We start from the raw sequence: 24,890 nt of genomic DNA, 5'->3' as shown, positions 1-24,890 counted from the left end.
ACCGCACGATCAGGATTTCCAACACTCATCCAAAGAAAATTCAAATACAAATTTTAAATGCAAAAAAAAAAACAATAGAGAGTTCAAAGTGAGAAACCTTAAGCGCACAAATACTAAAATTCAAACGCAAGGTTGCAAACCTTGGGGGCTTATTTTGGGTCTTAAACCTTCATCCTTTCTTCTTCAAGCTTTAGTCTAACCCCATTAAAACACTTGAAAGACCACCTTGAGGTGTACACACACTTGTGCGACGTTTGGCTAGAGCTACGTTCGGCCTGATTCCTAACGGATACGTAGGCAACCTCACATTGGGGTGCAACCGTAATATAAATATTTTTCCACATTTGGCTCTTCTCAAAATATTTTTCCACACCCTTAGCCTTTGCAGCCTAACCTTAGTATCACTCTCACACACATCACAAATACATAGCCAAATCATCCTTCCCTTAGGAACCCTTTGTCATGAAATCTTGATACAACCTTGAAGCATACCTTGTCATCTTTGAATCACTCATTATCATAATCATCATTGCATCATAAAGTATGAAGTACTTAGCCTCCGCGCCTAAGTTATCCAAATACTTTCATTATCGAATCATCAAACTTTGCACCATGAGATACAACATCAACTCATACACTTGATTAAGCTCATTCAACATGTAACCATTGCTTGATTCATTCTTTTAATCTTGAGGAATTTTAGAGACTTCATCTTTCAACAACATTCTACCTTTATTCATTTTCATGTCTTTTTTATTTTCGGGAGAAAGACGTTATCATCAAATCGAGTTGAGTGTACACACACGAGGCGTACGTACGATATACACATCAAGTCATATCAAATCGAGTTGAGTCTGCACACACGTGTCAAAGAATATCGAGCCGATTTGAGTACATTGAGTCACACAATGAGTTGAGTACACCAAGCCTTGGGTCAACCTCAAGAAAGCTATAAATATGACACTACTACATTTTTTACCTAATGCAACGGTAAAGACAGAGCTAATACAACGGCTCATCTATTACCGTTGTATTAGACAAGGCTAATACAACGACATCATGTTAATTATATCAAAAAGTGGGCTAATACAACAGTTTTAAAAAACCGTTGCATTAGGCCAACTAATCCAACGACTCATTTTGGCTAATCCAACGGCACATTCTAATCCTACGCCCTCCTAGGCTAATCCAACGGCAAAATGGCTAATGCAACGGCACTGTTTTTATATAGGTGCCAAAACGAAATATTCATTTATTAACTTCCCTCCTCATTTTCCCCCAAATATTCCTCTCCCTACGCGCGATACACAGGCCATCCATATTCTTCCCTAATTCTCATTTTGAGCTCTGCTTTCACCGTTAACGCCCTTCAATCAGTCTTCACCGTTAACCATTTTTAGCTCTGCTTTCACGAATCATTCTTCTTTACATTTAATTTCGCCCAGCTTTGTTCACAAATTCACATTTTTTTCCCAATTCACGATTTGCCCAGCTTTGTTCACAAGTAGATCAGGCAAAGGAAGGTGCTGACGGTAGCGGTGGTGGTGGCTGATTGCTCGACTCTTGCATGTCACAAATTTCCTCGGATCTTTTAAGGTATACCTCAATTTGCTCGAATCTCTGGTGTCTTTGTGTTTAGGGTTTGTGTTAATTGAATTTTGTTTTTGTGTTTATGCCGGTGAATGGTTTGGTTTTAATTTTTTCGGGTTTATGTCAAATAATACACAAAGGAGTATATAATCTGGGTTTGAAATTTTCTGGGTTTCAATTCTTCTGGGTTCGAATTTTGATAAGGGCCATTTATGCAACTATTCGGGATTCATTTCCTTACCATTTCCCTCCATTTAACGTTTGTTTAGCCCTATTTTGCCGCGCTTCCCCATATATTGCACAACATTGCCATTTCCCTCGTACTTCCCCTCTACTTTACCTTTTTGTACTGTTTTTGGGTGTTTTCCTGTGTTTTGCAGGTAAACCGATCGATACGTGAAGTAGAGGAAAGTTCGGGATAGTTTCGAGAGCTGGTTTTATGAGTAAATCAAGTGAGGAGCATCTGATCAGGCTGTACCCAGGAGAGCCCTCTCTCCCACTCTGCGCGGGTGCGCAATTCAAGAGAGAGGGCGCGCAATCGAGATGAAATCAGAGTTGTGTCCCCTGTAAATGCCTCGCGCGCCATGTAAAGGGCGCGCACACTAACCTGCGCGGGCGCGAAGATGACTGGAAAGGGCGCGCAGCTTGGCTTGAAAAATCAAAAAAACTTTCTGTAGATGGCAATCGCGCCCTGTAGAGGGCGCGCACAGTAGTCTGCGCGGGCGCGCAGATCGAAGTAGAGGGTGCGCACGTCCGTCAGGCCAGCCCGTTTTATTTCCTATTTAAATGCTGATTTGGGGAATGAAGAGGGCAGCTATTCCATTTAGGGCAAAGTGCTTAGAACATTTCTAAAGAGAGAATAGCCTCCATTAATGCTCTTATAAGTTTCTAGAGAGAGAAAGTTTAGATTATTAGTTTTTTATCATCAAAACTTTAGTCTTTAATCTAGACTAGTGCTTTGATCATCCTTGTAATCAAGATCGGAGCATTCTATTGGATTTTTTGGTGGTTCACCATTGAAGGTTCAAAGACCCATTTTCTTATTTCAATACAAAGTTGAAGCTTTGTGAGCTGTTACTATCTTAATCTCTTTTATTTTGGTTTATTTAAATATTTCAAGTATTATTGATAGTTATGTTTATGACTTTGATTATGGCCAATATTTGGGTATTGTTGATATGGGTAGTTTCTCTCTCCTAGGCTAAACTTTAGCTAAAGGAAGGGGAATGGATGACTTGGTTGCTATTCGATTAAATACTTGATTTTTGGGGATTTAAACCCTTGTTGTATGAACTTGTGCTTATTGTTGTATGGTTGATGTTGTGCACCATTGACCATATTATTACATGTCCTAATTGATGCGCGGGAGTGATCATGTTAGGATAGACCGTAGTTTATACATTGCTTAATCAATTGCATGGGAATGAGTTGTGTTAAGTAAGATCTTTGATCCCTTGGTTGTGAATCCTTGATTATCTATGTGTTTAGCTCTTAATCTCCAAGTTTGATGTTCCCCGATCCCCCTAGCGTTTTTAATCTCATAGTTTCTAATCCTTGTTAGTCTCTGTTAATTGTTAGAGTAATTTTGTTAGCCTTAGTTGTTTGTTGCCTGGTTTTACTCCACTCTTATTCATATACACCCTTTTCAAGCCTCTTTCGTTAGCACTTAGCTTCACAATTTCCCGTTTCTTCGTGGATTCGACCCTTGCTTGCCTTTATACTCGTTTAGGTAAACTAGGATTAATTTGATAGGAAAAGTGTATTAACGACGACATTCCATTCCTCATCAAATTTGGGCGCCGTTGCCGGGGAGACGGTCTAATTTGTGTTGCTTTAGAGTCTTATTTTCTTTTACTTTGAGTCATTTGATTGTGATTGTCAGTGCTAATCGTGTGTTTAGCTTAGTCGAATGAAAAGGAGATCACAGGGACCACTTACATATCCACTTGATCACGAACTCGAACGCACCTTGAGACAAGTTAGAAGACTTTTTAACGAATTTAACAGAGGGTTTGGTTCGATACTTGATTGTGATAGTGATTCTTCTCCCTTTGCTAGTGAAGCTACTACCGATATGGCAGAGCATGAGCAAGAGAATGACCTTTCTTTATTTCGAGAATTTGGGAATCCGGAGGGATATGAGCTCACCGGAGGCATCTTGTTGCCTATTACCGAGACAAACTTCACCATCCATCCTCAATACACAAGGATGGTACAATCTGAGCAATTTTCCGGATCCCCAAGTGAGGACCCAATAGAGCATCTTGATCGATTCCTTGAACTATGTGCTATGATACAAACAAATCAAGTGAGCCAAGATTATATACGAATGCATCTTTTCCGACAATCCCTTACGGTAAGGGCAAAGAAGTGGCTCAAATATGTCAAGCCTAATTCTCTCACTACATTGAAGGAGGTTGTGAAGGCCTTCTTGAAGAGATTCATCTCCGAAAAGACAACCGCCGAGATGAGAAGGAAGATAGCCTCCTTTGAGCAAGATTCGGATGAAACTTTGGGAGAAGCTTGGGAGAGATTTAAGGAATTAGTTCAAGCATGCCCACACCATGAATACAACCAAAGTTTGCTTATGAGATTCTTCTACGATGGTCTAGAGCCGATGTCTAGAGCCAACCTAGATGCGGGAGCCTGAGGGCAATTGATTAAAATCCCTCAAAATCAAGTTGAAGCCACAATAGAAGAAGTTGCAAAGAATTACTCATGGGGAGGCCGAAGGAAGCCTCAAGCAAAAAAGGGAGGAAGATATGAATTGGAAAAAGTTGATCAACTCCAACATCAAATCGATCTTTTGAACAAGGGGTTGCAAAAACTAAATGTGGGTGGAAATGCCGGTTCGAGCTCCTCCCAAGTCAATGCCTTCTCATGTGAAATTTGTTGTGGAACAAACCATGATACCTCTTATTGTGGGGGTTTGAGTCCCAAACACATTAATGCTTACAATACTAGACAAGATGGTTATAGGGGGAACAATAGTGGATTAGCTTGGAGGCAACCACCACCGGGCTTCAATAATCAACCTCAACAACATGTTGAGCCTCCCTTCAATCCGCAACCAACAAACCCACCACAAAACCAAAACCGAAGAGGATACTACTAAAGACCTTACCAAAACCAATATAACTACCAAAATCAAACCCAATACCCACAAAAACATCAAGAGCAAACACAATCACAACCCGACTCAACACAAACCCAAATTCTCCAACAACTCCAAGCCATGAATCAACAAATCCAAGAGCTTAAGGCTCACAACAAGATAGTTGATTCTCAATTAGCTCAAGTGGCCGAAAATTCATCCTTAAACTCTTCTTCTAAACTACCCGGACAACCAAACACAAACCCATCTCACAACCTCAAACAACCCGACACATGCAAGGCGATCACCTTGAGATCGGGTGCTTCTTATGAAGGCCCAAAAGGGAGTGAGGAGGAAGAGAAATAAGGGGAAGATAAGAAGGGAAATGAGGAGGTAAATGTTGAGAAAGAAGTTGGAGACAAGAAGTCCAAGGGTAAGGACCCCATTGACACTAGAAAGTATGAGAATCCGGTACCTTATCCCGGGAGGGTTGCGGAGCGAAAATTGAATGACAAATTTGCAAAATTTCTTGATGTGATGAAAGGGTTACACATCAACCTACCTTTCCTTGAAGTGGTGACGCAAATGCCATCTTATGCGAAGTTCCTCAAAGATATCCTATCGAACAAAAGGAAGCTCAAAGATGAATTTATTACGCTTCCACATCAAGTGAGTGCGCTTGTTCAACATAAGATGCCAAAGAAGCAAAGAGACCCCGGAAGTTTCACATTGCCGGTCAAGATTGGCAACTTGGAAGCCAAAGGAGCTCTAGCCGACCTTGGGGCTAGTGTTAGCCTAATCCCATTATCCATTGCTCAACAATTGAATATCGAGATGATACCCACAAGAAAGACCATTCAACTAGCCGACCGATCGGTTAAGTTGCCTTGCGGAGAAATTGAAGAAGTCCCCATTCAAGTGGGACACATTTATGTACCTTGTGATTTTGTTGTGATGGATATGGAGGAGGATAAGAACACTCCTTTGATTCTTGGAAGGGAGACATTGAAGACATTGGGGGCCGTCATTAATTGCAAAAACAATACCATTACTTGTGAAGTAGCCGATGAAAAGATTGTTTTTGAATTCTCTAAGCTACTCAAGACCCCCATGGTTGAGAAGTGTTATAGGGTTGATGTGGTGAGTGAGGAGTTAGATCGTTTGGGAAGGGTTATGATGAGTCCTCAAGATCCAATGGTTGAAGCTCTTACATGCGAGGAAGAGTACTACTCTCAAGAAGCAAAGGAGTTTGTCATGACCATTGAAGAAGCCAAAAGAGAGGAAGAGAACGATCCTAAGCATGATGAGCTAGCTCTAGAAGAGGAGAAATTGGAGGAGAGTTCTAAGCCTCCTCCCAAGGTAGAACTCAAACCCCTTCCCCCTTCTTTGAAATATGCTTATCTTGGAAATGAAGGGGAATACCCTATTATTGTCAATGCTACCCTTGATGGGCTTGATTTGGAAAAATTGCTTGTTGTTTTGAGAAAATATAGAAATGTGATAGGGCATAGCATTGATGATATTAAGGGTATTAGCCCTTCGTTGTGCATGCATCGAATCCATCTTCAGAATGATGATGCCACCTCCATTGAGCCTCAAATAAGGTTGAATCCCAACCTTAAAGAGGTAGTAAAAAAGGATATTTTAAAACTACGTGAAGTGGGGATTATCTATGCTATCTCCAATAGAAAATGGGTAAGCCCGGTTCACGTAGTTCCTAAGAAAGGTGGCATGACCATAATCAAGAATGAGAAGGGAGAGGACATCTCCACCCAAACTGTGACCGGGTGGAGAATGTGCATCGATTATAGGAAGTTGAATAAAAATACAAAGAAAGATCACTTCCCTCTCCCTTTCATCGATCAAATGTTGGAAAGGTTATCAAAGCATGCCTTCTATTGCTTCTTAGATGGATACTCAGGATTTTTCCAAATCCCAATCCACCCTAAGGATCAAGAGAATACCACTTTCACTTGTCCGTATGGGACATTCGCATACCGAAGGATGCCCTTCGGACTATGCAATGCCCTATCGACTTTCCAACGATGCATGACCTCCATTTTTTCTGAAATGTTGGAGAATGAAATTGAAGTATTCATGGATGATTTCAGTGTGGGCGGCTCCTCTTTTGACATGTGCTTATTTAACCTTGAAAAAGACTTGAAGCGATGTCAAGAGACGAGCCTTGTTTTAAATTGGGAAAAATGCCATTTTATGGTTGAGGAAGGGATTGTCCTCGGCCATAAGGTGTCAAAAAATGGGATTGAAGTTGATCCGGCTAAAGTGTCGGCAATAACCAAGCTACCCCCGCCTACTTCCATTACGGGAGTAAGGGCTTTATTGGGGCACGCGGGTTTTTACCGGAGGTTTATCAAAGATTTCTCTACTATATCTAAACCTTTAACCGGATTACTTCAAAAGGAAAAAGATTTTTGTATTGATGAGAGTTACCTTCGAGCCTTTAATAAGCTTAATGAAGCTCTCACATCTGCTCCTGTAGTGCAAGCTCCAGATTGGAGCTTGCCATTTGAACTAATGTGCGATGCTAGTGACTTTGCAGTAGGAGCCGCATTAGGTCAAAGAGCAGGAGGCAAGCTGCATGTTATTTCCTATGCTAGTAGAACTTTGGATGATGCTCAAAAGAATTATACTACTACGGAGAAGGAAATGCTTGCAGTTGTGTTTGCTATGGACAAGTTTCGGTCCTATCTTGTTTTCTCCAAAGTGATAGTGTACACAGACCACGCTGCGGTGCGGTACTTAATGAACAAGAAGGATGCAAAGCCTAGGCTAATATGATAGGTCCTCCTTCTACAAGATTTTGATCAAAATGAGGGATAAGAAGGGGGCCGAGAACCATGTTGCCGATCACGTGTCTAGATTACCACATAATAATGTTGAAAGTGTTCCGATAAATGAGGAGATGGGTGTTGAGACCCTTATGGCTATCGCTTCTTCTCCTAGCCCGTGGTTTGCGGATTTCGCAAATTACTTAGCTAGTGGAATTATCCCATACCAATACTCATCTCAACAAAAGAAGAGATTTTTCAAGGAAGTAAGGCGTTATTTTTGGGATGACCCATTATTATTCAAACAATGTGGAGATGGTATATTCTGGAGGTGTGTCCCGGACCATGAAATTGAGAGCGTGCTCGAACATTGCCATTCACTACCGTGTGGAGGACATGGTGGTGTAACTAAAACTGTGGCTAAAATCTCTCAATCTCTAATCTGGTGGCCTACCATGCATCGTGATGCCCAACGATACATATCTAGGTGTGATAGGTGCTAAAGGGCGGGAGGCATCACAAAACGGGATGAAATGCCTCAATTAGGTATCCTTGAAGTTGAACCATTTGATGTTTGGGGGGTTGACTTCATGGGTCCCTTCGTGTCCTCATGCGGAAATGCTTATATATTGGTTGCGGTTGACTACGTGACCAAGTGGATAAAGGCTATACCATCGCCAACCAACGACCAAAAAGTAGTCCTCAAGCTTCTAAGGAAGATCATATTTCCAAGATTTGGGGTGCCCTGGACTCTAATTAGTGATGGTGGATCGCACTTTGCGAAGAAGCAACTTGAGGCCTTCCTCAAGAAAAATGGTGTCCACCATAAAGTAGGGCTCCCCTATCATCCCCAAACTCAAGGCCAAGTTAAGGTATCAAACCGAGAGATCAAGAACCTACTTGAGAGGATGGTGAACCGGACTAGAAAGGATTGGTCCCTCAAACTTGATGATACTCTATGGGCCCTTAGAACGGCCTACAAAACCCCTATAAGAACAACCCCATACCGGTTGGTTTATGGCAAGGCTTGCCATCTTCCGATAGAGTTAGAACATAAGGCTTGGTGGGCCATCAAGGAGCTTAATATGGACCTTAGGGAAGCCAGAAAGAAAATATTGATGAAATTGAATGAATTAGAGGAGCTTTGTTTCGATGCGTATGAGAATTCAAGGCTTTATAAGGAGCAATTAAAAAAGTGGCACGATCAAAGGATAAAGTTTAAAGAATTCAAGGTTGGAGATGAAGTTCTACTTTTCAACTCTAGACTTCGTCTTTTCCCTAGGAAACTGAAATCCAAGTGGTCCGGTCCTTTCAAGATTTCTAATGTTACTCCTTATGGGTCCTTTGAGTTAGATGCGGGCAATCATAAGTTTTGGGTTAACGAACACCGCATCAAACTCTATCATTCAAGGAATGAAGTTGGTCGTATTGAGTGCCTTAGGCTTGATCCCATGGATTACGAGCCTTCCCTTGTAGAGATTTAATGAATCGGAGCAACGGTCAAGCTAATGACCTCAAAAAGAAGCGCTTCTCGGGAGGCAACCCGGGCCCTTTCTCCCTTTTATCCTTTGAGTTTTTGATTTTTCGTAGTTAGATTTTATGATTGGATCTAATCCCTAGTTGTTTTTATTGTAGGTCAAGTAGGCCTAAGGAAGGAGAACAATAAAGAGGATTAATGACATTCACGCTCGTTTGATGATCTCGGGATGAGAGCTCTCGAAGCCAATTCCGTAATATAGGAGTATTGTCGTTTTGAACTTGAACTTTTATATGTTTTTAATGGGGTTTGTAATATCGATAAACAATTTAGTTTGATGTGTTAGGAATTTTTAGTAGAGATAGAGAACATTTTGAGATTGATTGTAGGAGGAAAAATATTCTGTAGATGTCTTGAGAGGGCTCTACAGGGCGTGCAAGTGTTAAGGCCAACTGAAGAAAGTTTATGTAGATAGCATGAGAGCCCTCTACAGGGCGCGCAGAGTCCCTAGCGCAGGCGCGCACACTTTCTGAAAAAAGGGCCAATGTTTCTGTAAATGGCATTCGCGCCCGTGAGAGGGCTCTCTCACAGGTCTGCGCAGGTGCGCAGGATGGTTTACGCGGGCGCGCACGTTACCAGTCTAGAAAAAAAACGGTAGGTATGCTTTCTTTCACCCCCATTTTCACTCTCAATCTCTCACTTCTCTCTCTCTCCTAAACCCTAACCTCCATTACTAACCTCTCTAATACCTCACAACCTCCACCTTTCCTCCCCAAATCTCCCTCAAAATTCATCAAACACTCACCAAAATCTCATTTTACACAATTTTTCTCATCAAAAACCCTTGAATCTCACCCAAGAGATTTCAAGAAAACCCCAAAAACCCCAATCTCCCATTGCACGAACCTAGCCTCCTCGGTGAAGTTTTTGTTCGAATTTTTTTCTTCAAGAAGGTATATCTAATTTCCTAAGCCTAATTTTCATTACATTTTGATAGAATTCATGATAGGCTTCTTGAATTTGTGATGTTTTTGGGGAAAATTTTAGACTCAATTGAAATGCATGTGGGTATTTTTGCAATTCTTATGATTATATTGACATGTATATGAGTATTCTTGCAAATCTGTAATTCTAATGAAATACTTGTGGATAATTTGCAAATTTTGGGATTTTCTTGAAATAGTTAGGGGATTGTGAATTGTTGGATATAAATATTTGTGGTTCTATGATTTGTAAATTGTTGGCCATTGATTTCATGATGTGTGTGGGTAGTTTGTGAATTTTGGGATTTGTTTGGGTACTATGTAAATTTCATGAGCTCCTTGCCTATTGACTAACTTTGTTACGTTGTTGTTGTATTTGTTGTACTAATTGTTGTTTTGTAGGATTTCACTTGATAGTGCAATTGAATTTTTGGGTTGGTATAATTTCGGTGATTTGGTGTGGAATTCTTTGTGGTATAAGTTTTTGAGAAGTGTTTGGGGCGAAGATGTTGACACTTGGTAGAAAACGATCAAAGAGCGGGAAGGAACCACAATCTTCCCAATCCCAACAAAATCCACCACCTCTACCCCCTCTTACCTTCCAAAATAACAACCACGAAGCCAATTACAAAAAAATGAGAGAGAGGAAGCTTAGACCCTCCAAACACTATTACCGTCTTGCCACCACAAGCTTAGGTGTTGACGAAGACATTTGGGTACTCTTTGAAAACCTCAATTTGGGTACCTTTGTGAACTCGGCTTTCAACACCTACCTTGAGCCAACTCTTGAATTCTTTTCCACTTTCTCCTGTGAAGCTGTGGGTGATGATGACTTCAGAGTCACCTTCCAGCTTTTCAACAAAACTCATAAACTATCCTTGAGAGAACTCAACATTGCCCTGGACTTTAATCCAGATGCCAACCTTGTCGCTCCCGAGAAGTCCTCCTTCGAAGGTTATAATGATACTCATTGGTGGAGAGCGATCACGAGGAAAGAAGAATTCAACGGCCGTTACTCCTTAGCCAGTGAGATAGTTCACCCGGCCCTAAGAATCATGCACCGTATACTTGGATACGCTATTTTCAACAAGCAGGATTTAGGGAAGATGTCTAGAGAGGAAATTCTCACTCTGTGGTTCGCTACTCAGCCTGCCTTAGGCTGAAGAGTGAACCTGGGCTACTTCTTCATCAAAAATTGCTTATCAATCGCCAAGGGGAAGAAGACCGACGAAATTGCCTGTGGGAGTATGGTAACAATGTTAGCCCTGAAGCTTGGGCATGGGGACCTCCTCCCCTCTTGCACTATGGTTGGGAATAGCGGTGACATCCTTCTCAATCTCGATCAATTTAAAAGGTTGGGATTCATTGCCTTCACCCCTAAAGAGGGATTCTATGATTGGTTGGTGTCTCATGCACACCATTGCTTTCTCCCAAATCCAACACTTACCTCCTTCCAAAGGGAATCCAGAAACATCTACTGGGTTAGGAGGGACAATGGTGTCCTTCCTGGAGCCGATTGAGGAGGGGGCCCTGTAATTGAGCAGGATGATGTGGAGATGATGGAACAATAACAAGAACAACAACAGCAACAACAACAACAACAACAACAACAACAACAACAGTTCTTCCAAAGCCAAGGCTTGGAAAGCCTTGAGCAGCAAATGGGGAGCCTCCAGTTGGGTGTTCAAAGCCTATTTGAAACCCAACAAGGTATGTTTCTCCAACATCAGTCTATTTACGGTATGCATGTAGATAGAGGCGATGTCACGCCTTCGGTCAATTATCCATATTGGCCACCACATCATGGCCTAGTGCCATCGTGGGGGGGTGACAACGCCCCTACCTACCGCTATTGGCAAGGACCTTCCGAGCCAAATAGGGTGCGTCGAGATTTCCCTGACTCATCCGGGTCCTATGATTATAGGTTGTCGGGTGGTAGTGATTATAGGGGTGACCCCAATTACCCCTATGTTGACCCCACCCACCCCCAACCCCTAACCATGCCCCCCCCAATTCGACCCGTTGCCTACTCGGCAACAAGACCTCTTCCGAGGTCATTATGGTTGGCCTCCAGGCTACACTGGAGGTTGGGATCCCCATGGCCCACTTGAAGGCTTTTCCTACGGGGATAAGGGGCCGGACTCCGGTGATGCTGGCCCTAGTGGGCACTAGCCCCCTGTTTTTCTTGGTTATCCCCCTGTCCTTCCCTTCCCTTGTTTTGTCTTGGAGCACCGGGGTCGTTACTCCTTCTAAGTGTGGGGGGGTATAAGTGTCAGGTGTCGATTCTTTTGTATATAAGAGGCTTGCATCACTATAGTGTGGGGGGGGGGGGAATCTTAGCTTGTTGTCTATTTACGCTGCTTTTATTTGATATCCTGTTGTTTTTGCTGTTTATGATGAAAAGGTCTAATCCCTTGTGTATAGTTTATGTTCCTTTTATTTCTTTCTTTTGGCGTGTTTTCCTTGTTTCACTGATGCATGTTGAAGAAGGAATTTCAAAAACAACTTACCCGCGCTTCAAATTGCAAACCTGATGGTGAGTATGGTATGACTACACATTCCAAATTCAAGCGGCATACGGTGAGACCCTTCCTTTTTCTTTTTGGTGTGTTTAGTCTTTTCTTAGCTTAGAACTGAGTTGAATGGTTCGAGGATGTTTGCATACGGTTCCAAGGAACCTGGGATCGTTGGTCTTGTTACCGAACGATCACTTGTATGTCGATTGGGATTTATTTGGATCTTTATGCCTCATATGTGAACCTTCTTGATTTCTTCCTTCTTTTATTTCATTTTCTTTGGTGTGACAAGCATAATTATGGCATGCTGATATGGTTGCGTTTTGGAACTTGCTTGCTATATTTGGACTCTATCTCCGTGATGATGCGCCCTAGAATGCTTGTCTTTTCTTAATTTTGTGATGAGATGCACATTTTGAGATTGCTTTTGGTTGAATTTGACGAGCCTTAGCTAAGGTAGCAAGGGTAAGAACTTGTGAGAGCGTTTAAACCCCTAGTTCATGGGATGTGGTAAGATGGAGTTGCTCCCTGTAGTGGATTTGAAGCCCTCTAGTTGGTATTTTCTTACTTCTCTCATCCTTTGTGAGGTTCACTTTATTCAAGCCTTCATCAATTTGTTAAGCGGCGTTTTAGGATCCTCGACTATGCATGTTTGAATCCTTGTGTTGATTACTAGCTCCCGAGATCGTGACCTAGGACTTTTAGGGGAGGAAAAGGGCACTATTTCTCATTTTTGTTTATATTTTCTTTTATTTAATTACAAATTTTCTTTTCCTTTTTGCATCAACCTTCTTGCCAACCAATTTGAGCCTAATGTTTTCCCATTCTTGTCTCAACCTCATTACAAGCCTAACGACCTATGTTTACCAACCCTTTTAGTTAGTGAAGCAGTGGGTTTGTGTGGCCAATGTGAAGAACGTCATGAATATGAGCATGAATCTTTTGCGAAATTGGTTTGTAAGCCTAAAGTTGAGCATGCAAGGAAGATTTGAGAAGAGTGAAAAAAAAACCCTATGTTGTATATAATTGAATAAGGTTGATAATGCGATGAAATTAAAATTATGGGTATTCATTTGAATTGTGGTTGTGACTTGAATTTCGTCTATGAGAATTTGCAATTCTTGTGCTTCACTTAGGACTTGCCACCACTATTTCAAATGTTCTCCCTACCTCTACTTTGAGCCGTGTCATTACAACTCGTGTGAAGCCCCTTTGACTTTAAGAGTACGTGGTCAAAAACCGGTGGAGGGAGATGGTTTTCAACCCTGTGGAAAGAGCGTGCATAGTTGAGATGTCGGGATGATCTTTTACCTCTTCAAAATAATTCTTTTTCCGGTTCCTTCGTGGAACCATGAGGAGCCACCTAGGGGGATGATTTGAGACTAGTGGGGGGAGGAAGACTCACCAGTTCTCTATTCTTGGTTGAGGCTTGACTCTTGCAATCTTTAGCATCTTGAGGAGTGCATGCATCATGTAATTGAGAATAGCTAATATTCTTTGATGTTTTTAAAATGGTCGAGACCGAATAAAGCATTTGTCCATTTTGAAATCTAATGTTGTTTTTCCAAGCCATGCCATATTATATTTGTATTTGTGGTGTTTGTTTTATCTTTCTTTTTTTTGTCTTGCTTGAGGACAAGAAAGAGGTAAGTGTGGGGGAATTTGATAAGGGGCATTTATGCCACTATTCGATATTCATTTCCTTACCATTTTCCTCCAATTTTCGCTTGTTTAGCCCTATTTTTCCGTGCTTCCCCATATATTGCACAACAATGCCATTTCCCTCGTACTTCCCCTCTACTTTACCTTTTTGTACTGTTTTTGGGTGTTTTCCTATGTTTTTCAATAAACCGATCGATACGTGAAGTAGAGGAAAGTTCGGGATAGTTTCGAGAGCCGATTTCATGAGCAAATCAAGTGAGGAGCATCTGATCAGGCTGCGCGCCCAGGAGAGCCCTCTCTCCCACTCTGCGCGGGCGCGCAATTCAAGAGAGAGGGCGCGCAATCGAGATGAAATCAGAATTGTGTCCCCTGTAAATGCCTCGCGCGCCCTGTGGAGGGCGCGCACACTGACCTGCGCGGGCGCGAAGATGACTGGAAAGGGCGCGCAGCTTGGCTTGAAAAATCAGGAAAACTTTCTGTAGATGGCAATTGCGCCCTGTAGAGGGCACGCACTATAGCCTGCGCGGGCGCGCAGATCGAAGTAGAGGGCGTGCACGTCCGTCAGGCCAGCCCGTTTTATTTCCTATTTAAATGTTGATTTGGGGAATGAAGAGGGCAGCTATTCCATTTAGGGCAAAGTGCTTAGAACATTTCTAAAGAGAGAATAGCCTCCATTAATGCTCTTATAAGTTTCTAGAGAGAGAAAGTTCAGATTATTAGTTTTTTATCATCCAAACTTTAGTCTTTAATCTAGATTAGTGCTTTGATCATCCTTGTAATCAAGATCGGAGCATTTTATTGGATTTTTGGTGGTTCACCATTGAAGGTTCAAATACCCATTTTCTTATTTCAATACAAAGTTGAAGCTTTCTGAGCTCTCTCTATCTTAATCTCTTTTATTTTGGTTTATTTACATATTTCAAGTATTATTGATAGTTATTTTTATGATTTTGATTATGGCCAATATTTTGGGTATTGTTGATATGGGTAGTTTCTCTCTCCAAGGCTAGACTTTAGCTAGGGGAAGGGGAATGGATGACTTGGTTGCTATTCGATTAAATACTTGATTTTTGGGGATTTAAACCCTTGTTGTATGAACTTGTGCTTATTGTTATATGGTTGATGTTGTGCACCATTGACCATATTATTACATGTCCTACTTGATGCGCGGGAGTGATCATGTTAGGATAGACCGTAGTTTATACATTTCTTAATCAATTGCATGGGAATGAGTTGTGTTAAGTAAGATCTTTGATCCCTTGGTTGTGAATCCTTGATTATCTATGTGTTTAGCTCTTAATCTCCAAGTTTGATGTTCCCCGATCCCCCTAGCGTTTTTAATCTCATAGTTTCTAATCCTTGTTAGTCTTTGTTAATTGTTAGAGTAATTTTGTTAGCCTTAGTTGTTTGTTGCCTGGTTTTACTCCACTCTTATTCATATACACCCTTTTCAAGCCTCTTTCGTTAGCACTTAGCTTCACAATTTCCCGTTTCTCCGTGAATTCGACCCTTGCTTACCTTTATACTCGTTTAGGTAAACTAGTATTAATTTGATAGGAAAAGTGTATTAACGACGATATTCCATTCCTCATCAAATTTTTGTACAGTATAATTGTATTATGCCTTGTGTTATGTTGGATTGAAATAATTGTAATATGCATTTGTGTTATGTTGTCTCCAACTTGAAATGGAGCATACCATAGCAAGGCTGAATAAACTTGAAATTGGTTTCATAAATTTGTTAATAAAGAGGTGAAACAAGTTATTTTTCATTTGGGATGTTACTTGATGAAAATATTGAATTTGAAATGAAATTTTTATCAGCTATAAATTGTGCAATCTATCTCTTCAATCTAAAAGGCACATCATTGCTGGGTTAATTTATGTTCAAAAATCTTGAAGTTAATTTCTTTGGACTACCCCCTCGAAGGAAAATAGTTATTTAGTTGAAGTTCCTAGCATGTAGAGTTGTAGAATGTAGATAGAAGAAGTTTGTCCAAAAAAGTTTTATAATGTAAGAGCTCAACAACAGTCTTTGTATTACATCTCAATGATAAACTTCCCAAAAAATATCCTATGAAGAGAGAGTTCAAGTGCGTCAGTTCGTAAGCACTCTACAATCTGCCACTAAGGTAATTCTCTTTGAGAGTCTGAAGTGCTTCTCTTATCAAATCTTCATCATGATTAAAGTGCTTCAAGCATATTAGCCTCTATGCCACACGGTAAAGCATCTGAATGGTATAGTATTGCAATTCATTCACCTCCATCTTCTTAGCTTCCTTCACAAAATAATATTCAAATGTGACTACTAGACAACATAAATCTTTCTGACATATTGAAAGAGTCAAACCATCTTGAGAGGCTAGAAGTTTAGTACATGTTGATATTAAGAGCGAAAAATGACTTTACAATGTTCTACTATTTGTTAGGTTCTAATTCGGTTGCAGAAAAAGAGAGAAATAAAGTTGTTCTTAGGCTGAATTGAAAATACAAAATCACAGGGCCATCAAAATGAAAATGTAAAAATAAATGAAACTCGGGTTTATTAGTGAGTAAAATTGTCTTTTTCTTTTGTCCTTTTAAAGGTGCAACTGTAAGTACATATTTTTAAGTTGAATATGATATTTTCAGTTGCTTGAATATGTTGATCATAGGGTTTGGAAAGGCGATTGAACTGGGCAACTAGCTAATCAAAACCCAATCCTATAGCTCTTGTAGAATAAAAACTTTGCATTTTCTAAAATGATGGTATACCCTTCATGAACTATGCTTAGAATGTTTTATTGATTTGGTAGCGTAAGTAGAGGATACTTATCTGTTGATTGTCCTGTTTTTACTAACCTGTTACCTCGAGAACAATGGACTTTCAGGGTTTCATCCTTTCATCTCATACATCCTATGGGAAAATTAATATCAATGTTGAAAGTTTGAAACTGTCATGAGTTGCTGCAGGTCTTGGTCGAAATGGTTTTAATTGTTTTGGTTAGCTTATTCGGCTGTTTTAACTATTTGTTTGTGTTTTACGGCTTCTGTTGCTGTCTTTTTAGCTTTCTTTGTTCCATTATATAGCAGGCGTACCTAATAGAATTACATATTACAACTCAAAAATTACTGAGGCTTCAAAGTATGAATTCTAGCATATCTGTTGTTTATAGGAACTATCCTTTTTCTTCTCACTTCATTTCAACATGCTAGTTTCCACCCTGCTTGCTATTTTACAAAAAAAATGGCATCCCCCCTCTTTCTCTGCTCACATTTGCATTGATACGTTAGTAGTGAAGGTTACTTGATGTGTTTGTCTAAAATACGAACTAAAATAAAGTGAGATGTTTGTCATTCTTTTAATTTAACTTTTTTTTTCATTTTAGTTTTTGTGACTTAGATAAAATAACTCTCTGAATTCGAACCCGAAAGAATGGATGGTGGAACTAAGAATTGGTGGATGTTTGCCAAATGGAGTGATGAATATGAACGGGGAGTAGACGAATATGTCAAAAAGGCTTTTGCTACTAAGTCTCAAGGAAATCAAATATGTTGTCCTTGTTCACTTTGTCATTATCGTTTTTGGCGTGAAGAAGGTGTTGTGAGAGATCACCTAATTTGTAATGGTTTTGTTCCAAGAACGGATAAGTTATCAGATTTAGGGATCAATATCCAAAGAGAAGAAACTATTTTGGATAGGGATGAAGGGTCAAACCCAAATGAGTCTGACGATGACATAGTAGGGTTGTTGCATGATGCACGTGATGCTTTTATAGAGGGGCCAAATGATGAGGCAAAAAATTTTTTGAGGTTAGTTGAAGAAGGCCAGGAAGAATTGTATCCTGGTTCCAAAAATCATTCAAAACTTTCCTTTATGATTCGCCTTTTTATTTTGAAGTGTGATCATAAGCTTACCAATGCTGCATTTGGAGATATATTGGAGCTTATAAGGGAGGTGCTGCCTGATGCAAAGTTGCCTACTTCTTTTAACGAAGCGAAAAGTGTTTTGAAAGTGTTGGGGTTGGATTATACAAAGATCGATGCATGTCCAAATGATTGCATTATATATTGGGAAGAGCATGAAAATGCAACAAGCTGCCATGTTTGTAAAACGCCAAGATGGAAATCAAAGGACAAGGAGAATGAGATACAAAATGATAATGGAAACACCTATAGGATTCCTTAAAAGATTCTTAGGTACTTTCCGATAAAGAAAAGGCTTCAACGACTGTTTATGTGTCAAGAGACGGCGAGATACATGACTTGGCATGCCGATGGGCGTGAAAGTGATCATCTTTTACATCATCCAGCTGACGATCAAGCTTGGAAGGAATTTGATTCCTTATATAAAGAGTTTGCTGATGATCCGCGCAATGTGAGGCTAGGGTTAGCCACAGATGGCTTTAGCCCGTTCAACTCAATGAGCATTGTACATAGTACCTGGCCAGTTATGTTAATCAATTATAACTTGCCTCCTTGGATGATTATGAAGCTTGAGTTTTTTTATGTTAGCATTACTAATTTCGGGTCCTTCTTCCCTAGGCAATGACATTGACATATATTTGCAGCCACTAATGAAGGACTTGAAGGATTTATTGGAGTTTGGATTGGAAACTTATGATGCTTCCAGTAATCAGAGGTTTGACATGCATGTAGCATTGATGACTACTGTGAGTGATTTTCCCGCTTACGCAATGTTATCTGGGTGGAGCACAAAAGGATACTTAGCATGCCTTGAGTGTCATTATGAAACAGATTTTGATTGGTTGCCTTATAGTGGTAAGAATGTGTACAGGGCAAATCGTAAATTTTTGGATCCATTTCACCCTTGGCGTCATGATAAGAGGAATTTTGATGGGAAACTTGAGGAAAGACAGCAACCTACTCCATTGACTGGAATTGATATTGAGAATACGTTGCAGGATTTTCCAAATGAAGTTGGAAAGAAGAAAAAGAAACCAAGGCGTGCTGAGGATGATCCGAATCCGTGGAGAAAGATACCCATTTTTTTTTAGTTACCATATTGGAAGCATTGTCTTAATCGTCATAATCTTGATGTAATGCATATTGAGAAAAATGTGTTTGACAGTGTCCTTGGGACATTATTAGACAATTCTAAAAAGATCAAGGATCATATGAGTGCTCGTCGATATTTGGTAGAGCTTAATTTGATGCCAGAACTTCAACCAATAGAATTAGAAGATGGTGCGGAGGAACTTCCAAGATCCCGCTTTTGGATGTCATTGGAAGAAAAACGCAAATTATGCCTGGTCTTTAAAAATGTCAAGCTTCCTCAAGGCTATGCTTCTAACATTGGTCGATGTGTGCAAGTTGGAGAAAGGAAAATTGCAGGCTAAAAAAGCCATGATGCTCATTTTATGATGAATTATTTGCTCCCAATTGCAGTGAAGACAACATTACCCAAAGATGTTGCTACTCCTTTGATAAGACTTTGTGCTTTTTTTAAAAGTATATGGAGTAAAACTGTTAATCCTCAACATCTTGGAAAAATGCAATCTGAGATAGTTGAAACTTTATGCTTACTTGAGAGGATTTTTCCACCTGCCTTTTTTGATATAATGGTACATTTACCTATACACTTGGTGGGCCAAATTAAGTTGAGTGGGCATGTAAGTTCAAGGTGTATGTATGGAATTGAGAGGTATCTTCATGGACTGAAGCAAGATGTTCGAAATAAAGCTCGTCCAGAAGGCTCAATGGTAGAAGGATATCAAGCCAAAGAATGTATTGCCTTTGTAGCTAGATTTTTAAACGATCAAGCACGGCCATACCAAAGGTTAATGGTTGTAGTACATCACAATCATTTTTTCCTAAGGTAGCACGTCCAATAAAAGGGAAAGGAAGGACCTCAAAGAAAAAAAAACGTGAACACATAATTGATCGTATTACATGGGCACAAGCGCATCATTATGTCTAGTTCAATTGTGATTGTGAGGAAGTTGAGAAATATATCAGGTTAGATTACCAACCAAAATGTAGTTTTTTCTTTCTTTTTCTCTTTGTTATTAATGTGTTTTATTTGTAGTGATAATAATATAATCTTTTTATATTTCATAGTGAGCACAAGATATGTGTGAGCGCTAGAAGAAAAAGGAAATGGAATAATGCTCAAGATCACAGCAAGGATTTTGTGGATTGGTTTAGGGATAAAGTTGATTTGATTCTTAAAGAGGGTCAAGACATCATCCCTAACCATATCTTATGGTTATCAACAGGGCCTTCTCACATTGCTAAAAAGTACACAGGGTACTCAGTCAATGGTTATAGGTTCCATACCATGAAGCGACATGCAAACTGTGTCACTCAGAATAGTGGAATCACTCTAACAACCATGACACATAGCTTTGCGAGTTCCAAAGATCAGAATCCTATTGAGAGAAATGTTAATTATTATGGTTCAATAATAGAAATCATTAAAATATCTTACCATGGCTACTTTTGTGTGGCCTTATTTAAGTGTGTTTGGTTTCACTCGAAAATGGATGATGATGAGCTTGTTATGATTAATATGTGTAAGACCATTTCCAAAGAAGAACCATTTATATTGGCATCTCAAGCACATCAAGTGTTTTATGTTTAAAATCTTAATAGAGATATTTGGCATTATGCTATTCAAATCGCTCCTAGAGAGCTTTCGGATGGTATTTACATACAATTTTAAATAATTCACTAGATTCTCAAGATAGCTTATTTTATATTGCAATACTTTTCATATTCTATTATCTTTTTTGGAAAATAAACGTGTTCTCATTCATTGCCTTTGCAGATGAAGGGGAATAAAACAAAAGTTTCTGCTTCCCAAAGTCAGGTTACAGATTATGAGTTACAAAGGCTTCAAAGATTAAAGTTCATTGCAGAAAGAATAATGTCAGCCCAAGGATCGGGATCCTTAGCGAATAAGATACTTCAACAAAAAACAAAAGACCTACTTTCTCCAAGTGCAAGGTAGACAGAAGATGAATCCACGTCAGAGTATGATGGTGAGGAGGAGGGTGAAACTATGGAAGATGACAGTCTTGCGTCTGGAAAAAGAAAGGTAAGTAAACTTGTTCTCTTCCACCCCCCCCCCCCCCTTCCCCTGGGTTCCTCTCTATCAACATCAAGGTCATGCAATGTAGGCCCATGGCATTGATTGTTTAGCTATGACTTTGAACTCAATGTATGCGAGCTTGTGAGGCTACGACTGCAGTCTTCAGCCACTAATTTAGGGCCACATTATAGATTGAACGCAAGTTGTGTTATGTACGAAGTTTTTCTCCTTTTGTGTGTGTGTGTGGAGGGGACTATTCTAGTATATAATAGAGAATTTGTTTGAGCTTCTATCATTGACAGAGACGTGAGATTATATCCCTACTTAAAAACCTCAAGCCTTTAGGTGGTCCATTGTTGGGTCTAAAGATTCTAAACTAACTTCTATTTTTGTACTTTGTACTGTTTTTTGCTTTCTAGTTCGATAATTAGTAAAAAGGTTTATGGCGTAATGATACTACAACTCAATGTTGATATATTCGATCAATCCCCCCCCCCCTTTTGCTATCTCTTAGTGTTTCCCATCTACTGGTAGATATTTGATGTCTTCGAAAGTTAAAATTTTTAGGTGGTCCAACTTTTGGTAAGTTAAAAGTTAATATCCAACTTTTGGTAAGACCGTGATGTAGATTGTAGAAAGCAGCTGTTACTGAGGTAGTTTATGAAGATTGCAGAATTACGGCATATAAGTCATTCTATGGGGAAATTGTTCAGTGGGGGTGGCTAAATATGAAATGCTTAGCGTTATGATCTACTAATAAGAGAAAATCCACTGTTGATGTCTGGAGATTACGTACTAGCATTGTAATTGATAGTCATATCTTGTGAAAGTTGAAGAGCTCTGTCTGACAGCTGATCTATTATAAATAATTTATAAGCTTAAGAAGATAGTGAATCATTTGTTTTGGCTGTTTGGAATAAATTAAGGCATCAATGGAAGAGGTCAGATCAACCTAAACTTCTTTGTTAGATTCTCTGTTTTTTGTTTCTTTCTTTGGATGAAATTGATATTGCTTTCTTTAATCATTATGTCTGGGTGTATCATAGGTCCATAGTTGGTAGGTTGTATGACGTGCAATATTTGGCCCTTGCTTTAAATTTCTGGAAACTTCTGATTATGTTAATTTTTCTTTTTTCAAATATTCCTACTCATACTTTATTTTACAGTGGCTGGGTTTAAAACATTGAAGTTAGTATGCTATGTAATTACTTTTTGGCTTATGTTTTTAGGTCTCAAAGAAACTACATTTAATTCGCACACGTAAAACGGCTATTGTGGAGATGAATAGCCAGAAAAGGCAGCATGTTGATGACTTTTGCGACAATAACTCTGTTGATTTGGCCAAGCAAGTTCAGGATCATGGCATCCAAAGGAAGCAGCAACAGTAGCAAGTTGGGTAAAAAAATAAAGGCAAAAAAAGAGGATTTTGTTCTCCTCGTTCAATGTCCAACATACCTTGAGTTTCGGAAACGGCAAAAAGAAAACAATGAAGTGCTTGAAGAAAGTAATCGTTCTTTGCATAATTCCATGACAGCGCGAATACGATATGACAATGATGCGTTGAATGAAAATAACGATAATGATGCCATATATGAGAATGATGATGATGATGAGCTGAATGAGAATGATGATGATGGTGGGCTGAATGAGAATGTCGATGCTATTGATATTGATCGTGAAGGCGATCAAGAATTTGACCAGCAAGATGTAGCACAGTACGGAATGGAAGGTATGGTTTTCAATATCTGTCATTTTTGCTGAAATTTATACACAACTTCAATACTCATACTGTATTCAATACAACAGCTGTTTTAGGAAAAAATTACTACGTAAAATAAAATTTTGGGTTTTGGCTTGTTTTTTATAATTAATTCGAATAAATAATAATTATTTTGGGAGTTTCTTGTCAAATTGTTTCTGATAAGTTAAAGTGGCTGTAAAGTTCGAATTTTATACTCCAAATGAGTTAGTGGGGCTGAAAAGTAGCAGAAACAATCATAAAATCTTACAGTAGGAATGAATAGATAAAAGTGCCAGTGACTTCTAATTTCATATTACTAATCTAGTTTTTCCTATATTTTTTGCAAACGGTTTTCCTGTATTATTGCATACAGAAACAGAAAATGAATTATCTTCTAAAAGGAAAAATCGTTGAGGTCCAACAATGCTACGTAAGGTTCATGCGCATACAACAGAAGAGTGTCAAGTGATTGTTTTGAACTCATTGGGTCAGCCAGTTGGACCTACAAAGGAGATTGTCTTGGAGTTCAAGTTTTTTTTGGGAACCGTGGCAAGGGATTCTGAACTGGCTCCACTTAACTATTTTAACTTCCCAAGCCTACCACACATGACAAGATATGGAATTACGTCCAAGTATGTAGTGATATTATCTTTTTGCATTACTTTATTCTACTTTCCTCATACTTAGACCTCCACACGTTACTAATGTATTAACGTAAGAATTTGTGCAGGAAAAGTATATGGTTCCTGATGGTGGAATGAGTTGGGTGATGGATGCTGTGAACAACTGTTGGAGGTATCATAAATTCCAGATCAAGAAAAAACACTTCTATGCATATGATAATGACGCTTTAAGGTGGAAAAATAAGCCTGATACAATTTCAAATCTTTAGTTTAGAGATCTTTTGCTATATTGGAATACCGATGAGGCTAAGGTATTGTATTAATGGATTTTAATCTATTATCGTTGTTAATTTTAATCACATATATATATTTAATTGAATTATTGTTGGATTGTAATATTTTATAGAAAATCAGTCACAACAACAAAGACAATCGTCTAATGTTAGATGATATGCACACTTTGGGTCGTAAGTCAATTGCCATTATACGCCATGAATTGGTAAATACTTTTATCTAATTATAGACAATTACATGATCAATTTCATATTCATCACTTGTCCTATATATATAAGGCTTTACCCTTTTTATTTAACATTTATAGCGGCAACAAGATCCAGATAAGCAAGAGCCTTCCCTAACAAAGGTTTATAAGGAATCGAGAAAAAGAAGTTCTGGAAGGACATACAAACCTAGCTGTGAAAAAGCAAAGGAGAACATTATGAGTTAGCATCTTAGATATAATTTGTATTTGTGTGTATTTTATTCGATAATTGCTAATAAAATACTATATTTACCTAATAGGCCAAAATGGATGCTATGGAGTCTTCCCAACATGAAGATGGTAATAACTGCAACGACCCTTACTACGAAGTGATTCCTACTGCTAAATGCAAAAGTCGTGTGCATCTGTATGGATTGGGTGTGAAAAAGACAGATTTGAAGAAGAAAGCGAATAAGCCCGATTTCATATTCCCAGAGGAATTCATATCAAGTGTTACCACTGTAGTTTTGGCTCAAATTCGCGAGGCTAACCCTGGGATTAATATTGTGATTCCTGATGTTCTGCTGCAATCGACTCCGAATGATGCATCTAGTGCACCAAATCGAATTAGTAACCATAGTGTCCAATCTTCCAAATCAGGTGCAGCATGTAATCAGGTACAACTAATATTTTCTCCTGCTTTTGTGTGTGCTAATATCTGAGGGTAGACTGGGGTAATACCAGCAACATTAGGCAACCTGCCTAATTTGACATATTTAAACTTAGGAAACAATTTCTTAACTGGAAGTATCCCTGAAAATTTCTTCAACTGCACATCTTTGGAACAACTTTCACTCATTTATAATAATCTTACTGGAAAAATTTCATCTAAAATAGGAAA

General features: G+C 39.2%; 1 long non-coding RNA gene across 1 annotated transcript; it reads left to right on the top strand.

Annotated features, from left to right (window-relative positions):
• Nucleotides 1-1,537: 1,537 nt before the first annotated feature.
• Nucleotides 1,538-22,435, top strand: LOC110739646. Its single transcript, XR_002514857.1, has 3 exons — nt 1,538-1,596; nt 20,881-21,150; nt 22,374-22,435. It is a non-coding gene; the product is annotated as an uncharacterized LOC110739646 (long non-coding RNA).
• Nucleotides 22,436-24,890: the final 2,455 nt, after the last annotated feature.

Source organism: Chenopodium quinoa, unplaced genomic scaffold (assembly GCF_001683475.1).
Source record: "Chenopodium quinoa cultivar QQ74 unplaced genomic scaffold, ASM168347v1, whole genome shotgun sequence".
NCBI lineage: Eukaryota > Viridiplantae > Streptophyta > Magnoliopsida > Caryophyllales > Amaranthaceae > Chenopodium > Chenopodium quinoa.
This window is presented reverse-complemented; position numbering and strand designations above follow the sequence as displayed.